The sequence below is a fragment of the Protopterus annectens genome, chromosome 13.part0 (assembly GCF_019279795.1).
Source record: "Protopterus annectens isolate FY-2018-M chromosome 13.part0, PAN1.0, whole genome shotgun sequence".
Taxonomy (NCBI): domain Eukaryota; kingdom Metazoa; phylum Chordata; order Ceratodontiformes; family Protopteridae; genus Protopterus; species Protopterus annectens.
This window is the reverse complement of record NC_056747.1, coordinates 583,309,745-583,336,871: the sequence shown is the minus strand read 5'-3', so window position 1 is coordinate 583,336,871 and position 27,127 is coordinate 583,309,745. Positions and strand designations below refer to the sequence as shown.

The following is a 27,127-nucleotide window of genomic DNA, read 5'->3' as shown; positions in this document are numbered from 1 at the left end:
ATGGAACCATTTTCAAAAATGTTGTAAATCAAGTAAGCCTCATACTGGTATAAAGAAGGGTCAGTCGAAAAAGCAAATTGATCAAGTAGAACTGCAACAGTCTGCTTTCTATATAGATGGTGTGTCAGTAGTTGGTGAAAGAATTGATGCAGTAGTTTTATTGGCAAAGAATGAAGTATTTAGTACTGCCTGTCTAGATCAATGGTAAACCCACTGAGCTCAAAGCAGACACTGGGTCAAAGTGTAATGTTATGTCTACAGATACTTTTGCTAAAGTGAGAGCTGGTGAACAACTAAATGTGACCAGTTGTGCAAAACTTGTTGCTTATGGAGGTGAAGAAATTCAAACCAAAGGCTCAGTTATGCGGCCAAGAACTTTTATATCTTATTGTTTTATGTAGTCCAAAGACCTGTGCAGTCATTTTGGGTCTCAGAGATATTCTGGGAATGAATCTGCTTTCTTTTACCAAAGAAGTTAATCAGATAAGCACATGTCCCAGTTCCAGTTTCACTAACATTAATTTTTCAGAGTATGCTGATGTTTTCGATGACAAGGTGGGCAAACTTCCAGTTGTGTATTATATGGAGTTAAACCCAGAGATCAGTCCAGTGGTCAGACCAACAAGAAAAGTTCTGATAGCCATGCAGCATAAAGTCAAAGCTCAGTTGGACAAAATGGTGCAGCAAGGTATAATCTGTCCAGTTACAGAACTTACCAAATGGGTGTTGTCCATGGTAGCAACTCACAAAAAAGGCTCAGACAAAAGAAGAATATGCTTTGACCCAAGAGATTTGAACAAAGCATTAAAAAACCTTGTTATCCTAGCATACAGTCAAGGAAGTTGCAGCTCTAATACCAAATGCCACTGTTTTTTTCTGTCAGACTGTCTTAGATGCAAAAAGTTCACTTTGGCAAGTGATGCTTGATCATAAATCTTCATTACTGACTATATTCCATACCCCATTTGGAAGATACAGATTTCTCAGGATGCCATTTATTAGTCGGAAGCAGTGATGAAGCAGAGCATGACAGAAACCTTAAGAGCATTCTAGATAGAGCACATGAAGTAAACTTGAAGCTCAACCCTCTAAAGTGCAAATTCAGACTACCAGAAGTTACATATGTAGGTCATTTATTTACTAGCATTGGCTTGAGACCTGTCTCATCCAAGCAAGCAGCCATTCTTGAGATGTCAGCACCAGATAATGTACAAGCTCTACAACATTTTCTTGGATAATCAAGTTTTAGGCAAGTTTATACCAGACTTCAGTGAGTTGACAATGCCTTTGAGAGAGCTAACATTTAAGAATGTTACATGATCATGGTTAGAACATCACCAGAAAGCATTTGAAGACCTTAAGCAGAAAATTGCTAATCCACCTACATTAAGATACTATGATGTCAGCAAACCAGTAACTCTTTCCTACAATGCTTCAAGATTTGATCTAGGTGCAGTCATTCTTCAAGAGGGTAGACCAGTAGCCTATGCATCTAGAACACTTACCCAAACTGAAATGCAATATGCTCAGACTGAGAAAGAACTTTTGGCTATAGTGTTTATATGTTCCAAGTTTCATGATTGTATCTATGGTCAAGATATTCAGATTGAAATTGATTATCAACTTCTGGTTACTATTTTAAAGAAGCCTATGCATTCAGCTTCAACAAGATTACAAAGAATGATGCTTAAATTGCAAAAGTACAACTTCAAAATGGTCTATACAAAAGGCAAACTTCTTTATCTGACTGATACCTTATCCAGGTCACCCAGAAATACAACAGAACAGCTTGACGCAGAGATGTTTGACTTAGATGTCATGGAAGTACATAATTTTTCTATCACATGACTTGATGAGCTAAGGGATCACACAAAGACTGATCCAGTTTTGAAAAATCTCAATCACTACATCAATAATGGATGGCCATCAAAACAATCTAGTGTACCACCAAAAGTACAACCCTACTTTTCTTACATAGATGAGATGTTGATGGAAGATGGCATTAGTTTCAAAGTTCCTAAAATTGTTTTTGCTGCTTCCTTACAACATGAATATATCCAGATTTTGCATCATGGTCACCCAGGTTCCCAAGCAACCAAAAGAAGGGCGAGAGGACTAGTATTTTGGACTTCTCTAGCAAAAGACATTGATAAAGTACTTTCTTCTTGTTCAGTATGCAATAGTGCTAAACTGCATTTGCAGAAAGAACCACTTCAGCTAAGTCAAATTCCTGAACTACCTTGGTCAACAGTAGCCACTGACATACTCAAGTGGAACAATCAACATCTTAGTACTGGTAGACTCTTATCCAAACTGGTTTGATATTGATCTACTATATAACCTAACTTCCACAACTGTTATTACTAAGTTGAAATGTCTCAGTTCATGGAAGTCCACAAAAGCTGACAATGGTACCCAATTTACCAGTCACATTTCTGAAATTTGCAAGAGAATGGGACTTTGTACATATTCATTTATTACATTATTTATTGTAATTGTTATTTAATATTTGTATATTGTCACTTTATGTTTACTTATGTTTGCTGGGGCTTTCCCCTCGGGTCTCCACTGAAAATGGGTTTGTTTGCAAACGCAGTTGGACTAACCCGGTTAACAAATGTGAAATAAATTAAATAAATAAATAAATGTTCAGAATCAGAATCACATTCACTGGCCAAGTATGCATGCATAGAAGGAATTTGAGTCCAGTTTCAGTGACTCTCCAAGTATGAATTACATAAATGACATACATACAACTATTAAGAACAAAACAAAAAACATACATGCAACTATTAAGAACAAGACAAAAAAGTAAATATACATATACATATACATACAAGGTGCAAAGTGCAACTCAGTGCAAGAAATACTGAAATAAGCTCTGAAAGAAAGTGTTAACAATATGTAAACAATACTGAAGAATCCTCGGAGGCTTGGGAGAAAGAATACCTCTACCTAATAAGCTAAGTTAACTGTTTATGAACTTGATGGCCTGTGGAAAAAAACTGTTCATATAGCTGCTTGTTTTGGTGCATATTAATCTATAACACCTGGCTGATGGTAATAGTTCAAAAAGATGGTGGCCTGGATATTCATAGGTTCATCGGATGATACTAGGCTATTGGCCCAGAGGCCCTTATAAGCCTAGCCAAGAATTTTGCCCATGTTCCCTCAATGTCAGCACCTGTTTCCCCTGTCCAGCATATGAAGGGTTGGTGATAATCTTCCCTGCCCTTTTCATGACTCTGGAATAATACAGGTCCTGTAAGGAGGGCAAACTAGCACCAATGATATTTTCAGCAGACCTGACTATTCAATGTCAACTTTTTTTGTCATGATTAGACAGAGATCCAAACCACACTGTTATAGATAATCTGAGAACAGACTCAATGACTGCTGTATAGAAGTGACTCAAGAGTTCCTGTGGGAGGATGAACATCCTCAACTGTCGCAGAAAGTACAGTCGTTGTTGTGCCTTTTTTACGATGGACCCTATACTGGACTCCCACTTCAAGTCCTGGGAGATTATAGATCCCAAAAAGTTGAAGAATTCCACAACTGCCACAGCAACTGCCACAGCAGTATTAAATATAAAGAGGGGGCATAATATTGTAGTACCACTCCTAAAGTCCACTGCCATTTCCACAGTTTTAAGAGTGTTCAGTTCTAGATTATTCTGACTACACCAAAGGGCCAGCTGTTACTAGTAGTCCAGAATATCCACAGTCAAATGGACTAGCTGAACGTGCAGTACAGGGTGCAAAGCAATTACTTGAAAAGTCAAAGTGTGATAATACTGATGTCTTTTTGAATTTACTCAATCTCAAAAACATACACCATGATATACTTGGCTCACCTGCTCAGAGACTTCTGTCCAGGCAAACCAGAACAACTTTGCCTATTAGTTCCAGTTTATTGAGGCCTAAAGCTAAAAACAACAAAGCAATCAAAGTCCAATTATTTAGAAAGCATTCTTTCCAGAAGTCCAGTTACAACAAATCGAGCAGATTTCTTCATCCATTGAAAGAAGGAGAGGCAGTGAGGATACAAACGGCGAAAGCTTTTGACCGGATTGGTGAAGTAACAAGTATATGTGTATAGCCAATATCCTATTTTGTGAGATCTTAGGGTATGGAGTACAGGAGAAATCGTAGACATCTTCTTCCTGTATCAAAACTGATATCGCAATATTATTCCTGTGATACAGACTCTAAATATCAGAGCAGTTCAGACAATGTTCCTGTTCCAGAACATATCTTGATTCCACTACCGTTTCTGATAATGTTCCTGATGTTCCTAATGTTGAACATTCAGCAGAGACAATCCCAGTAGCTAAACCTAATTCCAATTTCTATATCACACCATTTGGTCGTATTTCCAAACCCAGTGTGAAATACACAACAACCTGGACGTAGTTCTATATATGTATCTAGTTCTGTACAATTGCATGATGAAAATTATTTTGCATAAATTGCATGTCAGTCAATGTCATCAATATTGCGTAGCTCATTTCTCAAGGAGGGAGGATGTAGAATAACATGCGTGTTGTACCTTTAAGAAGCATTTCTAAGACCTGAATGTGCATATAAATAGCAAGCACGTGCTAGCTTCAGTGCCATTTTGTGAGTAGAGCCAGAGTGTGAACGTCTATGTAAGAGACAGCTAGCTTGTATATAAGTTAAAGTTATTTAGCTTCATTTATAATGTGTTTGTACATAATAAAGCTGCTTGAACAGAACCCACAATGTTCATGTACTTCATCCTGACAAGATGAGCAACAGATGCTATGGGATCTTTTACATCCATCTGACCTACCACCAAATCAGGCAGATGGGGCCTTGATTTAATGTCTTACCTGAAGGATGACACACTCAGGAGGGTAGCAACCAATTTGCCTGGTGTGGGAACAGAACCCACAGCCTTCTGCAATAAAAGCAAGTGTGCTACCTATTGTGCCATTGACACTGAAAAAATGTACTACAAAAATCCTCATAGGAGGAGACATTCAACCTGATCCTGTCCCCACCCATCACAACCAACATCATAGACAATTCCCTTCCATACACTATTCTAACCCCTCAAAGATCAACCTCATGCCAGTAATCTAATTTTTGCCACCATAAATATTAGAAGCATAGGAAATAAAACTACTGAACTACATAAATGGATTAACCAACACAAGCCTGATACTCTTTCTGTAACTGAAACTTGGTTTAAGCCAAGCATAAATGACTCCAAAGTTGTACCCCCCCCCAACTATAATATCATCCATAATGACCATATAAAGAGGAAAGGCTGTAGTATTGCTTTAATATTTCCCAATACCTACCACATTTCCCCTTACAATAAATCAATACCAAAATTCAGTTCTGCAAAGCGTCTTAATACTTTCCTGAAAATAAACAAATATTAAGAAATATGTATTACTGTACTATACATCCCACCTGGAGGCAATACTGCTACAGTGGAATATATTTTACTTTGGCTATCCATAACAATTCAGCAAGAAAAAAATTGTACTAGGTGATGTCAATATCAATTAACTGGACATAAACTCAAACTTTTCTACATCCAACATACACTTGTATAGTTTCATGCAACAAATTAATAGCTCCACTTATTACAGCATCCTAGAGTTTGACCCTAGTAAATTCACCACCACAGGTACAGTATCAGACTGTTTCTGTGACCATCCCCCAATCTATACCCAGACATCTCACACATCCACTTAAACAGCATGTTTATAAAACAATATGCAACTTGTCCAAGTTTAACCCAGAAATACTCATTACTACCTTATCATCTATTAAATGGAACATCCTAAATATAAAAATATAAACACAATGCACCAAGATAACACACAATAACGTTTAATGAAAACAAAAAGTAAAAGACAGAGGTGAGCACTTTCGCAACAATAGTTGCTTCATCAGACAAAGATCAAGTGAATAGCACTGCTTAAATAGGTAAAAAGCCAATTATCTCATGAATTAATGATGTCATACACCAAAAGTTATTTAAAGAGACAGTTACAACATGAGCATAGTAATGGTATGAATAAGATATAAAATGCTGAATAAATACTGCATAAAATACATTTGCATATGCATAAAATGTAATATAATAAAAGTAACAATAAAAATGACAATAAAAACTGTCAATGTTTAAGGCGTCTAGCTTTCAAGAATGGAATCAAAGAGGTGGTACCATTGAGGCCTGGGTATCTTTCTGCATTAAGTTTCAGTATCCATTTCTGTTCATGGCTCTCTGTAACATTTTCTATATCTCCACCTCTCAGATTTCTATATATGTGTTGCAAGACAAAGAATTTGAAGGAATGAGAAGAATCTGTGCACATAACATGATTAGCAAGTGCATTTGTTTGCTTATTATTCCTAATGTCACGGATATGTTCTAAAATTCTGTCTTTAACAAGCCTATTAGTTTTGCCAACGTAAAAGGCAGGACATTGCTGGCAAAAACAAAAGTAAATGACGTCAGTAGTCTTGCAATCTGAATAAGTGTTGGAATGTAGTTTAAAATGTCTAGTTGGATGAATATAAATGTTTTTACTGTAGATATATGGACATGCACTACATGATCTACATGGAAAAGTGCCGTGACGGGTGGAAATGCATGTAGTGTTGCATGGTTCACTGTTGCAAAGATACTGTTTAAGTGACCTATTGTTCCTAAAGCTAAAGCGTGGGGTATTGGCAATTGTGGCATTAAGGTTAGGGACCTCTTGTAACAGATGCCAATGTCTCCTAATAACATCAGTGTATTGGTTAATGTTACTAGCAAATTGGAACACAACTCTAAAATCATTACTAGTCAGAATGACATTGTTATCAGCAGAATCATTCCTAGTAGATTGAAAGTATGGTCTACATCTGGTATGTCTCATTTGCCAAGCATTGGAGATAGTCTTATCAATGTCAGTATCATGGTAACCCCTTTCCAGAAAATCAGATTTTAAACCATTAAGTGCAATCTCTGCATCCTCATCTTTATCATGTAGTCTTAAGGTCCTAAAGACTTGGCCTTTAAGTACATTCTTAGGTATCATACCTAAGAATGTACAAGGCCAAGTCTTTAGGATACCTAAGAATGTACTTAAAGGCCAAGTCTTTAGGACCTTAAGACTACATGATAAAGATGAGCATTTATTCAGCATTTTATATCTTATTCATACCATTACTATGCTCATGTTGTAACTGTCTCTTTAAATAACTTTTGGTGTATGACATCATTAATTCATGAGATAATTGGCTTTTTACCTATTTAAACAGTGCTATTCACTTGATCTTTGTCTGATGAAGCAACTATTGTTGCGAAAGCGCTCACCTCTGTCTTTTACTTTTTGTTTTCATTAAACGTTATTGTGTGTTACCTTGGTGCATTGTGTTTATATTTTTACTTATTTCTTTGCACCTTGGTTTTACCCTCAGCCGCTTCTTTTTTGCTTCAACATCCTAAATATCCTGTCCTTAGATGATGCTGTAATTGAATTCAGTACAACTTTACTTCCTCTTCTTTTGGCTTTTCCTGGTTATGGCTCGGCACTGCAGAACAGTGGTTCGCAGAATGATTGGCAGTGGAGTTTTACAGTGTCGCGTTGCCAGCCCAGCACCCAACCTTCCACAGAAGGCACACACACACATACACACTCAAACCGAGGGCCAATTTAGAGTGTCCAATACACCTACAGCATGTCTTTGGGATGTGGGAGGAAACCGGAGCACCCGGAGGAAACCCACATGACCACAGGGATCAATACATCTGTGCTAAATATCTTAAATAGCCTAGTAACTCCTAAAAGAAAGAGACTAAAAACAAATAATGCAATTTTGCTATCCAAAACTAGTAGATAGGGGAAAAGAGTGGAAAGAATGAAAAAAATATAAAACACCACAATATCTCAAAAACTTAAGAATGCTCCACAACCATACTAAAAAAACAAATAAAAAAATAAAGACAAAAAACTATACTATAACTACATTCAGAGCAATTGTAAGCACAGCCCTGAAAAATAATGGTCAGCAATTAAAGAAATCTTCTGGCTGAAAATCACCCTAACCCCTCTCCCAATAACTCACCACTCAAAACTGCAACAGAATTCAATTCTTATTTCATAGATAGCATAGCATCCTTAACCAAGGATTTTTCAGCATCTAGTCTCAACCCTGCCCAGCAGCCACATATCTCCTCATCCACTTTCACCTTCAAACCTATACCCATATACTATATAAACTACTCTTAAACAAACTTAAACCATGCTCTACTTCAGCTGATGACCTTGCAAGCGAGTACCTTAAAATAACTGCCAATAACATTGTCTGTCCTTTCTCAATTCTTAAAAATAGTTCATTCCAGGAATCCCACATTCCCTTTCTCTGGAAAAAAATCTCACATTATCTCTCTACACAAAGGAAGCAATTTAGCAGACACTACTAACTTTAGATCTGTAGCAATCTTATCCCCCATCTCAAAAATGCTTGAAAATGTATTCAGAAACAATTGTTGAACTATCTCCTGTAGGAAGAACTCCTATCTGCCACACAACATGGCTTCCATCCTTCCAAAAGTACTAACACTGCACTTCTTACCTTTATAGACACTGTCAATAAAGCTAGAGATAATAGCAAACTAGTCTCCTTATTATTTCTAGATTTGTCTAAAGCCTTCAAAACAGCTTGTCACAGCAAACTACTGCTTCAGATGTCCTCAGTAGGTCTCTGTCAGCCTGCCATTCTGTAGTTCAGAAGCTACCTGTCCAATGGGTATCAGTCACTAAGATGGGACTCAACCCACTCTCCATATTTCTCAGTCACAACTGATGTACTATAAGGCTGTGTCCTTGGTCCCCTCTTGGTCCCCTTCTCTTTAACATTCTCACCAACACCCTCCACACATCCATACAACAGGCCTCCCTAATACAATATGCAGATGACTCCATACTCATTTGCAGATCAGAAAACCCAGTACATCTCCAAAAAATTACTCAGGAAGCTTTAACAGTCTCTGGAACATGCTTTTGTAACTCACAACTCATACTCAACCCCCCTTCAAAAAATACTTCCTTTTTTCCCAAATTCCTCTCTCGTTGAAGTTATTTTTCATAGCAACTTATTAGGGATGAGAGTGTATGATAAACTTAAATTTGACTGGAATATACAAAAATTGCATAAAAAAACTCACCAAAAACTAAGGGATGCTTTACAGAGTCAAAGATTTTCTCGCCAGCGCGACTAAAACTACACTTGCCACTACTTACCTCCTCACCTGATTAGTTTATGGCCCTCCCATTCTTACTAACCTCAGGGCATCGCAAAAAGCAAAACCTGAACAATGCAATAATGACGTGTCTAAATTTGTAAATACCCCTTTCAGAACCCACCACTTTATAGCACTAAAAAGCCTAAATTGGTTAGAATTACCCCATCAACTAACAAATACATAGCTTCTTACTACCTATGAAATTAGAAAACACCACAGCACACAAACACAAACCAAATAACAAAACTGTCAGTAAGATGGAGAAAACAGACACCACAACATTCTTAGTGCTTTTGTTCGATTTAATAAAAATGAACTTCATCAAAAAACACACATATAACAACTGTTACATTTAAATAACTTATTCAAACAGTCACGATAAAATTCAACCAATAAATGCATAAAAAAGAAAAAAAAAAAATATATATATATATATATATATATATATATCGCAATGTTAAATGTTAAAACATAATTAAAGCCTTTATGCTTGTAAAAAACACTTGATGTTGATCATATCATTTAGACCAAGAAGCTGGTCAGCTTTTACCAAAATCTGCCATAAGGTTTCCCGGCATTCTAACACAGTTTTAAAATCTCCACTAAATACATCATTACTAACTCTTTCCAATGCGAAAAATGAAAATTTCTTAAAGCTAGGGCATACAACAGTGTGTCTAGCTAACGCATTTGACATTTTTTTCTTATGAATGGGCAAAATATGTTCGTATATACGTTTGTTTAATGCTCTAATGGTATTCCCAATATAAAAATGTTCGCACGAGTTGCAAAAAGCTGAATGCACAACATTAGTTGTGTTGCAAGTATAATGCCCTTTACCTGCAACCACTTTGTGCATATGCTTAAATACTACTGTGGGCATCCCCATAATGTATCTGTACTGTTTACAAGTCCCACAAGGATAGGTACCAAAATTAGAATCACAGATAGGTCTGGTGTGTCTAGAACCCATTTCCAAGATTGCTTTAATATTAACAATCTTTTTATAGGTGAAAATAGGTCTATCACCTATAATCTTGGAAAGTTCAGAATTACCTGAAACTACCTTCCAATTATCTAAAATAATGTTCTTAATGAACATCATTTCATTGGTGATAGGAATAGGAAAGGCCAAAGAATAGTTGTCAGTAGTTTTCGTCAAAACCTCAGGACAATGGTGAACACTATCTGCTGCTTACTTCAAAATCAGTTAAGCTTTGTGCACCCTTAACTTGGTGACCTCAGTGATAATATTCTCTAACTAAGTGAATTCATATCCCCTTTGTATGAAAAAGCCACAAAGCTTACGTACTTCATCCAAAAAGATGTCGTTACTCGTCAAACGACTTAACCTGATGAATTGTCCTTTGACAACACCTCTCTTCATATAACTGGGGGGTAAACACTCATGGTGCAAGTACTGATTAACAAATGTGGATTTTCTAAAAATACTACTTTAAAAAGTCAAATCACTTTGATTGAAAGACTGATGTAAATCTAAAAAAATCAGTGATGTCACCAAAGCAACCCACAGTGAATCTCAAAAATTCAGTAGTACAGTTCAAATCTTGAACAAAAGATAGAAAAGTGTCTTGGTCTCCCTTCCATAAAAATATCAGGTCATCTATGTAACGCCTGTGAAATAAAATGTTTTTGGCTAAAGGATGTGTAATAAGAAATTTCATCTCCCACATCGCCATCACCAAATTCGCAAAACAAGGTGCTACCTGGGACCCCATTGCAACACCCGATAGGTGTTGGAACAGATCACCTTCAAATCTAAAAAATGTATTTTCCAACACAAGCTCCATCAAAATGCAAATGGTGTTAACAAGATTGTTCTCTAAACTGGTATAGTGACTTAAATATTCTCTCATATACTCTATACCCTTATCTTGGTCTATACAGGTGTAGAGAGAGACAACATCCAAAGATGCAAATTTGAATGACAAATCAAAGCTACCTAGTTGCCATGAATCCCGGAGATAATATTTGGAATTCTGTACTATAGGGTTCAAAAGTTTGTCCAGCCAAATTGAGATAGGTTCCATTTTAGAAAAACTGGCAGACACTATCGGTCTAAAAAGAGGGCGATCCCTATTCTTATGTACCTTTGGGATGCCAAATAGTGTCACCAGTTTGGAATATTCAACTAACAAAAAATTATATACAGAAAAATCAAAATTACCTTGGCTGAAAAAATCAAAGAAACACGTGCCAAGTCTAAGAAAACTTTGTGTAATGAAATCCACAGTAACTTTCCTATAACAAGTGACATCATCCAGCAAAGTATTTATTGCAATACGATAATCAACATACTTCATCACAACAACAGAACCACCTTTCCCGTCTTTCATTACACGGGAATCTCTATTGGCTTCCAAATAATCCAAAGCCAATAATTCGCCTGGAGGAAGATTTAATGTGTTGTTGTGGCCAACCTTTAACTTCCTAAATTCTTGTTCACATAAATTGCCAAAAACTAATAAAATGGAATTTAACATAGGGTTGTACACACTCTTTTTCTTGACACCAGGATCGTGTGAAACAGACACAGCAACTCCATCAGAAACGTACTTTAAATTAAGCTTTCTCAAGTACAATTTCAAATCTACAATCAATGCAGGCAAATTTACTGTATTTGATGGAATAAAAGAGAAACCTCTCAAGTACAGAAACCAAATCAACTGACAAAGATTCACCAGTCAAATTGTGCACATTTGATTAAAAGGTCTAATTCTTCTTAGGTTCATAGGTAGGTACTAGGCTATCAGCCCTAGGGCCTTTTCAAGCCCAGCCAAAAACGTACCCTGCCTTTTGCCACCCAAGAAAATTATTTTCCTGTGCCACTGTCAAGCAGAACCACAGAAGTGATCTCCGGGGTGAATTTCCTATTTCCAATCCAATCATCAAGATTTTTCTTGAAGAGTACTAATGAGGAGCTTTGTTTGATATAGATAGGTAGTTTATTCCAGAGTATGGGAAGTCTCTGGGACAGGGATCTATCCCTCTGGCATGTTCTGTTTATTGTGGTGACAAGGTTTAGGTCCCTAGAGCATGTAGCTCGGAAGGATTGGGACTTCTTTAAGTGGAGCATGTCCAACAGCACTGGGTATGGCATAGCTTTGTATGTTAGGCAGAGATCACCTCTGAGTAGGCAATATGCGACGGAGTAAAGCTGGAGTGTTTTGAGATGGTCTGCGTAGGGCATCTGTTTGAGGCTGATAATCCTCTTTGTGAGGTATTTCTGTGGCCTTTCCAGTTGCTGTAGATGTCCTTTGAGGTACATACCAAAAGGGGTGTTGTACTCTATAATGGGTCTAATGAGTGATGAGTAGAGGGGAACAATGACCTCTTTTTTTCTGGATGAGAAACCTTTTGTGATGAGGTGTGCCACATAGAAGGATTTCCTGACTACTGGGGTGATGTGATTATCAAAGGAGAGACTACCGTCCACCTGTGTCCCAAGGTCTCTTATCACACTTTCGGTATTAAGTATACTACCACCTATGTTGTAGTTCATGGGTACAGTGTTTTTACCAAAGGGGATGACAGTGCACTTTTTGGCATTGAGCTTGAGGCCATGGCTTTGACACCAGGCATTTGTCTCAGTGAGGCCCTTTTGTAGGATGTCCACATCGTCAGGAGTTTCAATTATGGCTCCTAGTTTGCAGTCATCTGCGAACTTCATTAGCCAAAGACCTTCTGTGTTAGCCTGTACTTCAGAGAAGTAGATACCAAACAGGAGGGGACCCAGGACTGAACCCTGTGGTACTCCACTTGTCACTGGTCTGAAGTCGGATGTGGAGTCTGCTACTTTCACAGTGTGGGTTCTGTCAGTGAGCCAGTTGGAAACCCATCATAACTGGGGGCCATAATCGACTCGGCGGCTGACACAAACGTCTTCAAAAAAAGGTCTCCAGAGATGGATAACTGGTGCCAGAGCCATGGCCTAAAGCTAAATGCCAAAAAGTGCGTAGTCATCCACTTTGGGAAAAACAAAGTGCCCACAAATTACCACATAGGTGGTAATCCATTAAGTATGGAAGAAGTAATTAGGGATTTGGGGACCCAAGTAGATTGCAACCTCTCCTTTGACAATCACATTGCCAAATTGGTTAGAAAGACATTCTATATAGTCCACCTTGTCACAAAGGGGTTCACATCTAGATCAAGAGAGGTCATTGTGCCCCTCTACTCATCACTCATCAGGCCCATAATTGAATACAATGCCCCATTTGGGATGTACCTTACCCGACACCTGCTACAACTAGAAAGACCCCAAAAGTACCTCACCAAGAGGATCAAGGGACTCAAACAGATGCCCTATGCAGTTAGGCTAAAGAAACTCCAGCTCTACTCAGTTGCTTACCGTCTACTCAGAGGCAATCTGTGCCTGACGTATAAAGCCATGTCCAACCCAGAATTAATGGACATGCTCCACCTCAAGAAATCCAAATCCATCAGAACTACACGCTCCAGTGACTTAAACCTCAGCACATAAATAAATAGAAAATGCTGGAGGGACAGATTCATATCTCAGAGGCTCCCCTCACTCTGGAACAAAATCCCAATCCATGTCAGACAGAGCCCCTTAATGACCCTCTTCAAGAAGAATCTTGACGTTTTGATGGGAGATCGTAAATTTACCCCTGGGATCTCTTCTGTGTCACTGCTAGACAGAGGCACGGTAAACTAACCTTAAATGGGCTATCTTCTGTGACCTACTATACAGAGGCTCAGTCAACTAATCTAAGAAGGGTGGTGAAAGCCAAACACACTCTGGCTAGGCTTGTAAATGCCCTAGGGCAGATAGCCTAGTATCAACTTATGAACCTATGAACCTATGAACATAGGGATTTATACCTAGTTTAGTGAGTTTATCTATAATTCCAGAGTAGGGGATGGTGTCAAAAGCCTTGGCAAGATCTAGATAGGCTGTGTGAACCACCTTACCCTCGTCTACGGCTTTGGTGACTTCTTCAAAGAAGTCTATCAGGTTTAGGAGACATGATCTGCCTTTTACAAACCCGAACTAGGTGTGGTCCAGAGTTTGGAGATTACCATTGTTTTTGTTTATAAGTTCCATGATGATACATTCCATGGCCTTGCAGACCGGGCTCGTCAAACTAATGAGGCAATAGTTCCCGGGGTCCATGGTGGCTCCCCCCTTGTGGAGTGGGATAACCGTCGCTGTGCGCCATTCAGTGGGCACAAAGCCTGAGGTGAGGCTATGATTGAACATGGTACTTAGGTGGGGTGCCAGTTTGTTCTGTAGATCATGTAGAACACAGCCTGAGATATTGTCTGGTCCCATGGATGCTGTGTTCTTGGCTTTGGATGTGTGGTTTTTACCTGTGCAGCCGTGATTACAGGAACGTTGCATTCTTCTGGTATAGAGATGGGCTCTTTAGGGGGTGAGAGGGCGGTAAAGTTAGCACTGAACCTATCTGCCAGGATGTTGGCAGTATCAGTTGGGTCTGTATAGTTAGTGTCATTGTGCTGTAACTCAGACCAGATGTGAGTGTTGCCATTGAGATTCTTGACATAGCTATGGAATGCTTTGTGGTTGTCTTTAGAATCAGTGGTGATTTTATTTTCGTAACTAGCTTTGGAGGATTTTATCAGGGATCGCAGTTTCTTACTGAGGCTGACCAGGGAGCTCCTCCACTCATGGGATTTTACTCTCTTTTGCAACAGTTTCTTCCTTCTGTTGTACAGTTTGTTTATGGCAGGGGACCACCAGATTGGCTTCCTTTTTTTGGAGGATAGCGTCTTGGTTCTGTTTGGGATAGCACGAGCCATGCACTCGTGTAAGTGCTTATAAAGTGCAATTGTGTAGGATTCAGTAGTTGTAACTGTATTGTCCATCTGCATGGGTGTCATGAAGGTCACCACTTCTGTCTTAAGAAGCATGAAGTTGGCTTTGGAGGAATTTTTTACAGTGGTTTCCTTAATGGGGGGTGGGGGCACGATGTGGATATCTAGTGTAATTAGCTTATGGTTGGATCGGACCAATGAGGTGTTGACTTCAGGTGTGGAACACCGGTCACTCATGTTGATAATGACTAGATCTAGGATATTGTTGCCCCTGGTGGGGGTGTGGATAAGTTGATCCAGGGCATTGGAGTTTATGAATTCCAGAAAGCGTTGAGCGAAGGAGTAGGTACATGAGTAGTTTTCCCAGTTAATGATGGGGTAGTTGAAATCGCCCATTATTAGGGTGTTTGGTTGAACCCTAATATTTTCCAGTACATCAAGAAAAGAGGAGTGGGAATCCTGGGGTATGGTGGGGGATCTGTAGCAAGCTACAATTTGGATTGCAGTTTTGCCCAGAGTTAGTTGCAGTTGGATAACCTCGGCTGCATTATGCTGAGCAACTAGCCTGGAGGTGTGGATATCCTTAATGAATATGGACACAACTCCACTTTTGGTGTTCCGGTCCAGGTTACATGGCCGAAAAGTGTGGTATGAGTTATAGCCTGGTAGTACAGGGGTGCTCTCTGGAGCCTTGAAACAGGTCTCAGTCACTGCACAGATATCGATGTTCTCCATTTTAAGGAGTGCCTCGAGTGAGTGCATTTTGAGATTTAAACTTCTAGCATTGAGTAGCATCACCCTCAGTTTTTGCTTGCCTGTTCCTGTTACAGTGGTGAATTTGTCATTTGAACCTTGCCTAAAAAAAGGCACTGTAGGGGTGGCAAGAACCTTAGCCAGTATCCGGAATCCCAGGGGTGACAGGTGCAAGCCATCTCTGGCAAAGCATCGTGGTCTGTCGACCATGTCATCCCAGGTAGACAGATACTGGATCCCTTTAGAATGACACCAGAAGCTTAGACAATTGTTGAAGTCAACCATTTTGTCCTTGTACTGCGGTATCATTCTGGGTGATGGCAGAATGCTACTCAGGGCTAGGGTCATACCTGCCTGGGCTACAAGATCGGAGAGCTCTTCCATGTCACTTTTCATGTAGTCCAGGGATGTACGTCTCAGGTCGTTCACACCAACATGGACAATGACAGAGTCATATTTGTACTTGTTGTGGAGTGACCTGAGTGCGTGGGTTATGTGGCGGATCCTGGCACCCGACAGGCAGCTGACAGTAACCTTCACCTTGTTTAGCCTGGTGAGTGGGACATCAGTGTGCCTGATTATAGAGTCACCTATGACTAGTGTGTTAGGCATGTTGTTTTGCCTTATTGGCTGTGGTTGAATGGCACACTGAGTCTGCGGGCTATGTGTCATTTGGTTTGTGTTGGGGGGTGGAGGTTGCTTGCATTTCTGCTTTGGAGGTCTCTGTTGCTTGAGCAGATTATTATTGAGAGCCTCTGCGAATGTTTAAAAACTTGCTTCCCCTACCGGGAGTCGAACCCGGGCCACCTGGGTGAAAACCAGGAATCCTAACCGCTAGACCATATGGGAACCTTCTTGTGACCCTTGCCTTCCCCCTTTTCTTTGTGTTTGAACTTTGCTGGAAGACTTTGGTGTCTTTTTTGTTGCCAGTACTGTCCATCAAAAAAGGACCAGCATTATTAACAACTGAAACTGGCTGGGCGGATGAAGTAGAGGCAGTAACATTGTCTTTATGAACACCCCCACTAATAACTTGCCTAGAACCAACTGTTGAAGTGGTCACTAAGGAATTGCCACCAGAAAATGTACCTAAATGACTCAGATGAACCACATTGTCCTTGTCATTGACCAAGCTCCCCTTAATGTCTTTAGAAGATTTAACTAAATATGCTGAATTAGCAGGATAAGCAGCAAGGTCTCTCTTAAGTTTACCTTGTTTGCGTGCGATGACCGAAGCCCTGTGTCTCTCTATTTTGGCTGTGATCCCAAAATACAAAGAAGAAAGGGACCCAAAAGCCTCAGCAACTCTAATTTTACTGTTCAAACATTCCATTTGGCCCCTTAATGTAGCCAACTCAGCCTTATAATGCTCCACCAACATTTTCATGTAAGTGGGCCCAGTGTTATTAAATAATTCCACCAACTGTGTATATAGACTATCGTCCTGCGTAACACAGTTGGGGAATGTAGAAACTCTAAGGCCAAAAGGCACACATTTTAAACTGATATTCTCTTCCAAATAAAAAATCTCAGGCTGTAGGGAGACGATTTTAGTGCACAATCTTTCCAACCAAAAAATGTCATTTTTACAAACAGTATAACTGTCCGGACTGGAAGGAACAGCAAGTTCACTTACTTGGCTTGAAGCAGCTCTGCTTGTTACATTATGAAAAGGATTATCAATTTCCTTAAAAACACTTTGTGAAATACCATCCGAACCAAATGTGTTGTGAACCACAGCTCTATTTGCAGAAGAAATACTGTTGTTCGTCGACTGTTGAGGACGCTAAACCAGCGTTACCTCCAACGCTGGCAACCAACGTGACATCATCACATTTACTTCCTGGATTACTAACTGAACTATTCTTGCTCTCAAATTGGTGGGCTAAAGCATCATGAATTGCCACAGAAATAATATCAGTGATCCACTCACTGAAATTCTTGCCCGACTCTGAAAGAGGATGGGTGCTAAGGTTGAGCAAAGTGTCTTGTGAAGAATCTTCTCCCAACATCACATGAGCAGTACAGAAATGGAAAACTCCACAACACAAGAACACAAACCAAATAACAAAACTGCCAGTAAGATGGAGAAAACAGACACCACAACCTTCTTAGTGCTTATGTTCGATTTAATAAAAACGAACTTCATCAGAAAACACACCCATAACAACTATTACATTTAAATAACTTATTCAAACAGTCACATGATTCAACCAATAAATGCATTAAAAAAAAATATATATATATATATATATATATATATATATATATATATATATATATATATATTGCAATGTTAAATGTAAAAAACACATTTCTGTACTTAATAGAGGTTTCTCTTTCATTCCATGAAATACAGTACATTTACCTAGATTGATTGTAGATTTGAAATTGTACTTGGGAAAGCTTAATTAAAAGTACATTTTTGATGGAGTTGCTGGGTCTGTTTCACATGACCCTGGTGTCAAGAAAAACACCCTATATTAAATTCCACTTTATTAGTTTTTGGCAATTTATGTGATCAAGAATTTAGGAAGTTAAAGGTTGGCCACAACAACACATTAAATCTTCTTCCAGGCGAATTATCGGCTTTGGATTATTTGGCAGCCAATAGAGATTGGCGTGTAATGAAAGCCGATAATGGTGGTTCTGTTGTTGTGATGAAGTCTGTTGATTATCATATGACAATAAATACTATGCAGGATGATGTCACTTGTTATAGGAAAGTTACTGTGGACTTCATTACACAAAGTTTTCTTAGACTTGGCACGCGTTTATTTGATTTGTTCAGCCAAGGTAATTTTGATTTTTTTGTATATCATTTTTTGTTAGTTGAATATCCCAAACTGGCGACACTATTTAGCATCCCAAAGGTACATAAGAATAGGGATCGCCCTCCTTTTAGACCAATAGTGTCTGCCAGTTTTTATAAAATGGAACCTATCTCAATTTGGCTGGACAAACATTTGAACCCTATAGTACAGAATTCCAAATATTATCCCTGGGATTCATGGCACCTTTTGGAATTGTTGAGTCAACTAGGTAGCTTTGATTTGTCATTCAAATTTGCATCTTTGGATGTTGTCTCTCTCTCTCTCTACACCTGTATAGACCAAGATACGAGTATAGAGTATATGAGAGAATATTTAAGTCAATATACCAGTTTAGACAACAATCTTGTTAACACCATTTGTATTTTGATGGAACTTGTGTTGGAAAATACATTTTTTAGATTTGAAGGTGATCTGTTCCAACAACTATCGGGTGTTGCAATGGGGTCCCAGGTAGCACCTTGTTTTGCGAATTTGGTGATGGCGATGTGGGAGATGAAATTTCTTATTACACATCCTTTAGCCAAAAACATTTTATTTTACAGGCATTACACAAATGACCTGATATTTTTATGGAAGGGAGACCAAGACACTTTTCTATCTTTTGTTCAAGATTTAAACTGTACTACTGAATTTTTGAGATTCACTGTGGGTTGCTTTGGTGACAGCATTGATTTTTTCGATTTACGTGTGACTTTCAATCAAAGTGATTTGATTTTTTAAAGTAGTATTTTTAGAAAATCCACATTTGTTAATCAGTCACCTATTACAACCGCAAAACCACAATTGCGTGAATATGTAAATGTCGACACATATTGAGCAAACCGCAAAAACACCAAACGTCCTGAAGCGCAAAATTCGAAATGTCGAATCATCATAGTTGGCCCTTCTCCGGTATAGCTCCTTAAGGTAAGTGTGCAATAGTTACGGACCTTAGGGCTAGGGTGCGGGTTAAGTTAAGTGCATACACAGTAATATATGTACACTTTAGTTTAGGGTTAGAAGTAGGGTTTTGTTAAGTGTATGTATGTGGATTATTTATTTTTTGGGGTATAGCTCCTTAATGTAGTTGTGCAATAGTTACAGACCTTAGGGTTAGGGTGCGGGTTAAGGTAAGTGCATACATTGTAATATATGTGAGCGTTTGTTTAGGGTTAGAAGTAGGGTTTTGTTAAGTGTATGTATGTGGATTATTTATTTTGTTTGGCTAGGTAGTACCTAGCGGGCGGTGGGGTTGGCCAACTATGCCGATTCGACATTTTGAATTTCACAGTTCAGGCCATTCGGTGTTTTCACGGTTCACTCAATATGTGTCGACGTTTCCGTATTCACATATGTGAGGTTTCATGGTTATGATATAGACCCTTGTTAATCAGTACTTGCACCATTATAGTTTACACCCCAGTTATATGAAGAGAGGGGTTGTCAAAGGACAATTCATCAGGTTAAGTCATTTGACGAGTAACGACAACATCTTTTTGGATGAAGTACGTAAGCTTTGTGGCTTTTTCATACAAAGGGGTTATAAATTCTCTTAGTTAGAGAATATTATCACTGAGGTAACCAGGTTAAGGGTACACAAAGCTTGCCCGATTTTGAAGTAGGCAACAGATAGTGTTCACCATTGTCCTGACGTTTTGAAGAAAACTATTGAAAATTATTCTTTGGCCTTTCCTATTCCTATCACCAATGAAATGATGTTCATTAAGAACATTATTTTAGATAATTGAAAGGTAGTTTCAGGTAATTCTGAACTTTCCAAGATTATAGGTGATAGACCTATTTTCACCTATAAAAAGACTGTTAATATTAAAACGATCTTGGAAAGGGGTTCTAGACACACCAGACCTTTCTGTGATTCTAATTTTGGTACCTATCCTTGTGGGATTTGTAAACAGTGCAGATACATTATGGGGACATCCACAGTAGTATTTAAGCATATGAACAAAGTGGTTGCAGGTAAAGGGCATTATACTTGCAACACAACTAATGTCATGTATTCAGCTTTTTGCAACTCATGTGAACATTTTTATATTGGGAAGACCATAGGGCATTAAACAAATGTATATACGAACATATTTTGACCATTCATAAGAAAGAAATGTAAAATGTGTTAGCTAGACACTCTGTTGTATGCCCTAGCTTTAAGAAATTTTCATTTTTCGTATTGGAAAGAGTTAGTAATGATGTATTTAGTGGAGATTTTAAAACTGTGTTAGAATGCTGAGAAACCTTATGTCAGATTTTGGTAAAGGCTGAGCAGCTTCCTGGTCTAAATGATATGATCAACATCAAGTGTTTTTTACAAGCACAAAGGCTTTAATTATGTTTTTAAATTTAACATTGTAATATATATATATATATATATATATATATATATATATATATATATATATATATATATATATATATATATATATATATATATATATATGTTTTGATGCATTTATTGGTTGAATTTTATCATGTGACTGTTTGAATAAGTTATTTAAATGTAACAGTTGTTATAGGTGTGTTTTTTGATGTTCATTTTTATTAAATCAAATGAAAGTGCTAAGAAGGTTGTGGTGTCTGTTTTCTCCATTTTACTGGCAGTTTTGTTATTTACCTATTAAATTATCTAACATCCATCTGCTTGTCCAGCACTAAATACCATTTTACACAACTATGTTCCCACTCGGCCATAACGATTCAATGACCAAAACATCCTCTCTGTCCGCAGACCTTCCAAATCTGCTGAGCATGGTCTGTACTCATATCATGTTGCTATTTAGTATTACCTGCCTAGCATTTCTGATTACTGGATTTTACCTAGCTCTTTGTGCATTGATATAAGCACAAGCAGTCTCATACCACTAAAATGGAGCAAAATTGGTGGCACAGTATTTAAGAATGAACATTTGCATTCTCAGAAGACTGTGACATAAGCAATCTTTTTCCTGCTGGGTTATAAATGTGTTATAACATGTTATAACATGGGTTATGAATGGGTTATGAAAAGAATGTTTTTTTTGTTTTTTTGTTTTTTGTTTTTTTTATTGTAAACTGATGATGGTAAATGGGGATGATGGAGGAGGAAAGATTGTTGAGTGGTTGGATGTTGGAGTCTGTGGATGGTGGCAATTGTGAGGCCTGCTGGGTCGGATGGTTCGCTCTTGCTACTTGGATTGTTGATATTGGAGTGGAGATGCAGTGGTTTGACGAGTGAGCCTTCGGTTGGACTAGGACATGAATGCTTCTGGTACTGAAGTGGTGATGTGGTGGTTGAAACTTATTTGACTGCGGTTGGACTGGGACTTGGTTGAAATTGGTGCTGGAATGAAAGATGCTATGGTTAAACTTCTGTGCCTTGGTGGCTCATTTATGATGTTATTTATGTTCTGTGTTGCTGTGTAAATGTTTGTGTTTATGTTAAGCTTTGAGGAACGTAATTTCGTTCAACTGTGCACTTTTGTGTGGTTTAATGACAGTAAAGTTATTTCTGAAATTCTGAACTACTGTTAAACTTCCTTTGCTTTAGTCCACAAATGGTGCCTCACTGTCTGAGCCAGTCCATACACCAATAGAGTTCCTGTTCATTTATTCTGTAGACAGCATCTGGTGGGGCTAAACTTGCTTCCAAGCCATTGCTTATTGTGATTCTGTTCTTAGATTTGTCTGCCTAGTTTCTTGGTTCTTCACCCTTGTTTGACTTCTGTCTCAGATTATTGTTATAGGACATTATAACCACATGGTAGGGCTGAACTGCAAATTAAAAGAGATCTTCTAGCCAGTTCTTAAATTTATTAAACTCTTACACTCTGGAAGATCAAGCTTGAAATATATTAGCTTGTAAAATGAAAGGAAACCATCAAACCAAAAAATAATCGTAAAGTATCACCAAGTACACTAAATTACGTACACATGCTACATTGCACCACTATACATGTATATATATATATATATATATATATATATATATATATATATATATATATATATATATATATATATATATGTGTGTGTGTGTGATTTGATAGCAACATGTTGCATTCCTTGTGTGCTGCGATTTTTGATAAATGTTGTTGGTGGTTACAGAGGTTGAATTATATTGCAGTCGAACCGCCTTAGTTCAACTGTAAAATAAGTTCTGGAGTTATCCTCTTTTTTTCATGGTTGTAAGACCATAGTGTTAGTATATTTAATTTCCAGGGGTGTGGGGGCAACGCCACCCCCCTCTGTCATGTAAAAGCAAGGTTTCTGGTTGTCTCAGGTAATTGGAAATAAAATGTATTTGTTTCATTAGCAATCACCTTATTTCGTTGTTTTTATATGCCGATGAAACACATCACCAGTGAAGTTTGAGGACATATTTCATGTTGATGAGAGTTCATCAGTGATAGAAAGGAATATAACCATATATACACATGCGTATATATGTCTATGTATACATGTGTATACATGCATACACACACAAATATATATATATATATATATATATACACACACACACACACACACACACACACACACACACACACACACACACACACACACGCACACACACACACACACACACATATATATGTGTGTGTGTGTATGTATGTGTGAATTTAGAAGTATTTCACATATCACATACAAATGTCTGCTAAACACCATACTTCACAGTAGAAAAAAAAAACAAATCAAAAACATAGTTATTCACATAACCACTACAAGCATGCTGCTAACAGTACCCCCAAATATCTTTCCAAACCACTAACCCACTTACTATATCTACACTATTAAGTATCCTAAAATAAAATGGCTTTACAAACCTAAAAAAAAGGCAACACTTAAATATGGACATCTCTTGTAATTATAAGAATGTAAATTACAGCTTTTAGGTGGGAAGCTTCTTCTCCCTGCACCCATTACTTATATATACTAACTACACTGTCACACAACTGCAAATAAAACACAGCACTCAGCAGTATATACATGAGGCATAGTAAGAATCTGGGAATGTAGCAAAATCTGCATTCTCAAGAACAATTATTAATGGATATACCCAGGCACAAGCTACACACATAGGGATAAGGTAAACAGAACTAAACAAAACTGTACATGCTCTTTAAGAAAATGTATACATACATTACATATACTGTATGTTTTGTTGTGAAACTGTGCTCCACAGATTATTCTGCAAGACTTTATTTTTAACCTCTAGTCAAAAATACTCTTCAGATGGCATATTAGACAAAGGTCTCATATGCTGGAGTTGTTGGTAGCTCAGGTAGATGTTAGGAATATCACTGCAGTTATCAAAAATGAGCAGAAATTTATATGAAAAACTAATTTCATTGGTTTGTAAAAACAGACAATAATTCTGGAAAAAAAGACAAAAACATACTAAATCCAATAATTATTAACAAAATTTCATTAATAGATACATTCTAGGCAATTTGTCTGCAGACTATTTATTATACCCCTAGCCAATAACCAGCCAGTGGCTAAAGGTGTGAATTAAAGCCTATACCTTGTATCTGTGAGGTAAACACCTTAAACCTTATGCCATCCCCCAATCTAAACTAGTCGCCCAGCCAGCAAATGCAGTAAACTAATAAGTAATTAATTCACATAATTTTAAAGTAGCAGAACTAAAATAATGGTAGAATCTAACACAATAAACAATTTTTTTCTCTATATTATCTAAGAAAATGCAGTCTACATTGACCCCCATTTTATTACCTAAATTCACAGATATCAGCTATTTCACATTTGTATGTTTTTTTTATATTCTTGTTTGCATTTGATTATCCACACTTTGATGTTCTATATTTTCATGATGCAAGTAAAACATAACCTTTTTTCCCATAATATATATATATTTAATGTATCAACCCTACTATCTTCTCCTTTCCTGTTCATAGCCAACACATTTTATATGCAATGTAGAGCTTTGTCCCAAACCTTAGCCAGTCTGTAACATTTTCTGTACCTGCTTAACAAATATTTACTCCATATGACAATGCTATGTTGCTTCTAACACTTTTGCACACCCAGCTCTTGGATTATACCTTTCATCCACAATCTTCTACTTCTGATTATTCCTAATGCCCTTCCTCTGATACAGAGATATTCTTCTTATGATGTAATCTTTTCTTATTTCATAATCTGCCAGTAACAACAACATAGTGCCATTCAATTAAAGCCCGCAACGTCTTCTCACCCTTAATTTCATAATATGCTTTTCTTCCTGGTTCCCAGTTCAGTTTACTAAATTCTCCCACGACCACAGCTTTTTACTCTTACATATGATATGCACACTGTTAATTCTGATATTAAGGAAATCCATTCATTCTAACCAGCCATTTGTCTCTCTCTTTTATCTATTCCCATTCACTGTTATCTTATTCTAAAAGTATAGATTTAACAGACTCCACACCATCTACAAAACTCAGTCTGTCCCACCTACTCAATTATAGTAAATCACTGCTGAATGGATTTAATCTGCCCCCCCCCCCCCAATTAAAGAAAAAATATCCGACTAAGTGTTACTGTATATTATCTTGGTAACAGAAAACGTGCAATAATCTGGACAACACAAAATTCTTAAAAATATGTAGTCTCTTACATTTATCTAATTTGTATGTTTTCCGTATAGTCATTTTCTTTTGTATATTCACCCAAACACTTTCCCAATGTCCTTCTTCTGTTCTCTGATGCTGAAATACTCCCAGTACTTCTAAACTCTTTTCAAGTTTTATATAGAAAATCTAGCGCCTAATTTACATTCCTACAAAACATTTCTTTTGACATCATTTACTTGCCTTTTTACCTTTGTAACTGATTCACACAATGGCCACTTATCTTTCACTAACACAATTATATAGTCTCGATATGCAACAGTTTTTTTTTTTTTTTACATCTTCTTCAAGACCTTTAATCTTGTCATTCTCCCTGATAATGTTTAACAGCGTTTGCTTAAAAAAGTATAACAAAGGCCTGTTTTCCACATACATGCCTACTACCCTAGACAACTCCCCCTTCAATATATATTCACCCTAACATTTTTCTGTAATACTGTGTTTGTTTTCATCACACTTCCATATAATACTTTCTTAATTCCCTGAGTAACACACCAGTCCTCTTTTAAAAAGCCATACTATTGCCAAAATTCACAGTATAACATTTATATCTTTAAGTCCTTCTAAATACTTAATTTACAATTGTTATACAATTTCTAATTATTTTCCCTAGGAACCATGCAAGTCTATCCAGGTATAAGAAAAACATTTTTAATAATGTACTTACAAGTTCTACCTAAGTGTTATGATGACTGCCCGTGTGTATAATTCCCTTCAGTTCTCTTTCAGTATCAAATATCCTTCTTTTTGGTAGAAATACAAGTCCAGCTTTATGCAAATGTCCTGTGTTTCATTCTTTCACAATCTACTTAAAACAGAATATAAAACATCCCACATCTCATCACAACATGCTTACTCCTACTCTAAAATATCCAAACCATTCATTTGCCCACTTGTTGCCTTACTGACTTGTTTTCTCACTTCCTCAAACACGTGCTTCATATGTTCTTAACTAAGTGTATCATTAGTCATCACTTTGTCAGACACAGCCATCCTTCCATTTCCCCATAATTTACAAAAGTACTGCTCTACAACCTGCTTTCTCTTACTCTGTTTCTCAGTCTTAATTCACTTCTTATCCTGTGTCCCAGGCAGTCCAGTTTCATTGCTATTTTCTCTAAAAGGCATATTCTCCTCCAAAGAGATTTTCAGATATTAAGCATATCTTACCTTTGTCTGTAAGATTTCAGACATTTTCACTTTTAATTCTATTTGTTTTGACATTTTTTCTGTCTAAATCTAACACTTCACACAGTCACAGCTTAACTTTATACCTGCTAAGAACACACAAATTGCATCATATGTTTCATTAAATATTTTCATCACCATAAAGCATTTCATAACCTTACACCTAAAACTTCTTTAGCTTGCTTAGAAAGACTGTAGCATATAGCACATTTCCCAAAGGGCTCTAATGTGTGTTCATAGGTTCATAGGTTCATAGGTTGGTACTAGGCTATCGGCCCTAGGGCTTATAGAAGCCTAGCCATAACAATTCCCTGGCTATTTCTTCTCACAATATTTACTTCCCTGGACCCCTGCCTAGCAGGATGACTGACGTGATCCCTGGTGTAAATTTCCTATCTCCCATCCAATCATCAAGGTTCCTTTTCAAGAGGGCCAAGGAGGCGCTCTGCTTGACATGTATGGGCAATCTATTCCAGAGTTTGGGGTGTTCCACAAACACCTTTCTTTACTTTAATTAAAGAACAGTCATTGTATTTACATATATGTTGTTCATGTAAAGCATTCAGTTGTCTTGAGTTGAAACCATAAAATAATAATTTAAAGTTATTTCTAAACCAGAATAGAAAAAAAAATAACATTTTCAACACT

The 27,127-nt window shown here is 37.5% G+C and overlaps 1 protein-coding gene and 1 non-coding gene across 2 annotated transcripts in view; both read right to left on the bottom strand.

Moving 5' to 3' along the window:
- The window catches only part of SLC13A5 (solute carrier family 13 member 5), a 423,982-nt gene that overhangs the window by 272,672 nt on the left and 124,183 nt on the right, over nt 1-27,127 (bottom strand). The gene's annotated exons all lie outside the window — the stretch shown is intronic.
- TRNAE-UUC lies at nt 16,630-16,701 on the bottom strand. Its single transcript has one exon. It is a non-coding gene; the product is annotated as a tRNA-Glu (tRNA).